Below are 4,352 nucleotides of genomic sequence, written 5' to 3' on the forward strand. Positions count from 1 at the left end.
TTCCTTCCTTCCTTCCTTCCTTCCTTCCTTCCTTCCTTCCTTCCTTCTTTCTTTCCTTTCTCCCTTCCTCCCTCACTCACTCCTCTCTCTCTCTCTCTCTTTTTTGGAGTTACTTTTTCAAGTGCACTTCATGATCATTTAGGGCGAGGCCAGGCCAGGCCTTGCCAGGAGACCATGTGAGTTTTGAGAGCTAATAATCCTGAGCTTTGCTGAGGCCTGTGAGGATTGACATTTGGGGCTGATGGCTCGAGATCCCAATTAGTCATCCTGGCAGCTGCTTCCTGCCTCTCTTCCCTTGTTGCCTTCCGTTTGGGCTTCTCTGGGGTGGTAAGTGGATATTGCCCAGACTCATCAATAATTACTGCTGGAAGGCAGCTTACACAGCAGCTCATGTGCCCTCCTCATTAGAGATGAACTGAGTCAGGCCCAGAAGTGAGCAGGGCTGGCCCAAACCACATGGCTGCTATCTAAGAACAGCAGTGAGAACCTCATCAGCTCACAGCCTCACCCACGCATTTAACAAATATCACTGAGCACATGCTATGCGTCAGGCACTGTTACCATGCTGGTGATAAGGTAGTGAGCAAACAGATAAAAATGCTGAGGCAGAAAACCCAACAATGAGACAGGTAAGATAGGTAGGGAGGCATCAAGGAAAATGCAGGGGATGGGGATGAGGAATGATGGGGGCTTGCAGTTGTAGAGAAGGTAGCTGAGGACAGCCCAGTGAGGAAATGACACTAGAACACAGAGCTATGCAGGAACTGGGAAGGCAGCGTGGTGCTATCTGGGTGCAAAGTGGTGCAAAGGCCCTGGGGCAGGAGTGGGCCTGGCACATTCCAGAAAAAATGAGGAGTGACATGAAGGGAGAGTAAGAGAATATAAGGCAGAAGGATAACAGGGCAGGCAGTGTAGGGTTCATTGTGAGGCCCCTGGCATCTATGGTTCCCAGTTGCTGTCTAATTCATGACCCTGCCTTTTCCTGTTAATTCCCAAGGGCACTGGGACCTCTGCGGCCGGAGGGGAGAATGGATCAGCCAACAGGCTTGAAAGCACATAGCACTGGTGTGGGCAGCTGCCTGTACCACCTGTGCTAGGCTCACCCCTGCACCCCTCCTCCAGAAGTCCTTCAAGCTGACAGGACATAGTGACCTCCCATCTCAGGGTAAGGAGAAAGAGCACAGATGCAAAGCCAAGCCCAAACAATTTATTGTGTGGAATCTGCAAAATATTGGACAGCAGCAAGTTCACAACTGAAGCCAGTGAAAAGAGCTGAGTCAGAGGCCAGTAGAGCCCAGCTCTTGGCAGAATGAAGGGTAGAACCAGATACATTTATGTAGAAAATGCCTGGCAAACAGTGATGCCCTTATGGTGATTCATTTTACTAGCTCAGCCTTCTCATTTCTAATGTCCCATGCTTGCTGCTAGTGCTCCATGCCCACGCGAGTGAAGGCCTCTGTTCAGACTGGCTCGCCAGAGACGAGTGTGGATGCCAGGCCCTGGGTGGGCAGCTGAAGTACTTGGGTGATTAGCACTGTAGTTTAGAGCAAGCTTCTGCCTGCCCCAGGGTCTCACCACCCAGAAGAAGGTGTTACATGCTCTGGGCCTGTGAGGTGGGCAGATCTGTTTGCCTGGGCATTTAGCCTCTCCTGGGTGATGGTGCTCTGTGGGTGCTCAGAGAAGGGCCCGGGTAGAGCTAGAAGTGAGGCCCAGAGCCAGCCCTTCTACATAACAATTTTAAATTGTAAATGTTTGGTGTAGAAAAGAACTCAAAGTTCTAGAGAAATTCTTGCCTAGCTGGCTTTGTTGGGGATCTCCACAGCACTCTGAAAATGGGGAAGAAAGCTGGGACTCCATTTCCTGGGTGCTCTTGTTCCTTGAATGAGAGAAACTGCATTTCTCGCCCTTGCCCCAGCTGGAGGCACAGGGAGGCACCTTATCAAGTGGTGAGATCCTGCCTGCTCTGTCATGGGTGGTTTTCGTTGGGTCCTAAAACTGCAAAAATGAGATAAGCTCAAGCCAAAGGTGTTTGGAAAGTGGAGATGAATAGAGCAGAAATTCTGTACCCTTTGTAAAGAAAGTTATCAACGTGGCCTACTTATTCTTTGCTCTTGAGTGCCTGGGGGAGGCAAGGATGACAGAACAAAGAAGGCTGTGAGTAACTGAGGAGCCAGGCATGGGGAGCAGGGTGGGACAGGAGACGTCACCAGAGCAGCCGGACAGCCCAGCAGAGCATTTGGTTCTTAATTAGTTTACACTAATAAGTGTGAGGCTTTTCCTCTCACAGAAAACATTAGTGTAGACTGGCTTCATTCATTTTCCTCCTGTAGGTGCACACCGGCTCTCTGAACTGTTTAAATTGCTTTGTTTCTGGTTTGAGTATCTTTTCCCACATTATCGTTTTTCTGATTTAGAGGTTTTTAAACATATAATTAATTAATTTATTTATTTACATTTATTTATTTTTTGGCGGCCGGCCGGTACAGGGATCCAAACCTTTGTTTAATATTTAAATGCTTACAGTAAAAAGTAAAATAAAGGGCCAGCCCGTGGCTCACTCGGGAGAGTGCGGTGCTGATAACACCAAGGCCACGGGTTCGGATCCCATATAGGGATGGCTGGTTTGCTCACTTGGGAGAGCGTGGTGCTGACAACACCAAGTCAAGGGTTAAGATCCCCTTACCGGTCATTTAAAAAAAAAAAAAAAGTAAAATACGTTCACATATTGCAGGTTTCTTGTCCAATTACTAATTGGATATATTGCCCCAACTCAGGACACTGGACTTTTTGTCCACATGTGCTTTGTCCTGATGTTTATTACCCTTGTGGACTTATTTAATGAAACTGTTCAAATAAATGATTTATTTTTGATGGAAAAAATTGAAAAAGCATGCAGTAAATCCATCCAAAGTATACCCAGAAAAAGAAAAAGTTCCAGAACATATACCTAATATGGTCTTTTCTTTGTAAAAAATAGAAATATAAAAAGAAACTTATACATGACATGTGTGGATATGTGTATTAAAAGGTCTGGAAAGACATGTGACAAGCTGTGGACAGGAGTAACTCTAGGGAGTGGGGAATGAAGGGGGCAGGGGGAAGAGACTCTTAACTTTTTGCCTTATGCATGTCTGTATTATTTTTCCTTCAAGAAACATATGCCACTATGTAATTTTTCTTATTCTGGTGAAAGATATGGGGAAAAAGCTGGTGAGGCACAGAGTCAGGATTTGAATGCCAGCTGCCTCCTGACCCCAGGCTCCGTGATGATGGGAAGACAGCCGCGTGCCTACGGAGAGGAGTGACCAAGGCACCAAGCAAGGAGGTCTCAGGAATCAGGTGGTGCGTGGAAAAGGAGAAGGACGTTCAGGGCAAGGGGGCTGGGGGTGGGGCGGGGCGATGGCTGTCAAAGTGTGAGATACAACCCCTGAGGGCTGGACGGCTGGGACAGGTGAGTTCTACGGGCTAGAGGAAAGGTGAGGAGGAATGAGTGTCGGTGTGGAAGGTCAAGGGATTGAGACTTGATCCCAAGGGGAAGAGGAGCCAGTTGCTCTGAGGACATGATCGACACAGCAGTTCCCAAAGTGTGGCTCAGGGACCTCCAGGGGGTCCCCGAGACCCTTCCAGGAGGATCGAACGATTTTCTTAGTACTACAAAGCTATTCCTTGCCTTTTTTACTCTCATGCTGTCATATGTGTGCAGCAGAGTTTTCCAGAGTCTACATGATGTCCGATGGCATCCTCACTCCAATGCTAACATGCAATGGGTTTATTTTTTTAATAAACTAGCAAATATTTTTAAACATTTCCCGTCTTTAATTTCTAATACAATTGTACAATCAACTATGTTGCAATAAGATTTTTTTTTCTTTTTTTTTTTTCAAAGATGACCGGTAAGGGGATCTTAACCCTTGACTTGGTGTTGTCAGCACCACGCTCACCCAGTGAGCGAACCGGCCATCCCTATATGGGATCCGAACCCATGGCCTTGGTGTTATCAGCACCGCACTCTACTGAGTGAGCCATGGGCCGGCCCCAGAATTTTTTTTTCTAATACAGTAAATATTGATAGATATAACTCTCATAAACAGAGCTCTTTGGGGCCCTCAGTAATTTTTGAGTGTAAAGAGCTTTAGACCCCCAAAACCGAAAACCACCCATCTGGACAGAGTAGAGGTAGGGGGAGCAAGGAGAGAGACTGTGGTAAGCAGCTTCTAGCTATAGGGATTCCCAAGCAAAGTCTTTAAGGTGATGCCTGTTTTCTTCTGGCTGCTTATAGTAAAACGTTGAAGCAAGCACTGTTAAACAAAAAAAGAGCCAGGACTTAATGGTTTAAAAAGTTCTGACGCTAA

The sequence above is a fragment of the Galeopterus variegatus genome, unplaced genomic scaffold, assembly GCF_000696425.1.
Source record: "Galeopterus variegatus unplaced genomic scaffold, G_variegatus-3.0.2 Scaffold1571, whole genome shotgun sequence".
NCBI classification, from domain to species: domain Eukaryota; kingdom Metazoa; phylum Chordata; class Mammalia; order Dermoptera; family Cynocephalidae; genus Galeopterus; species Galeopterus variegatus.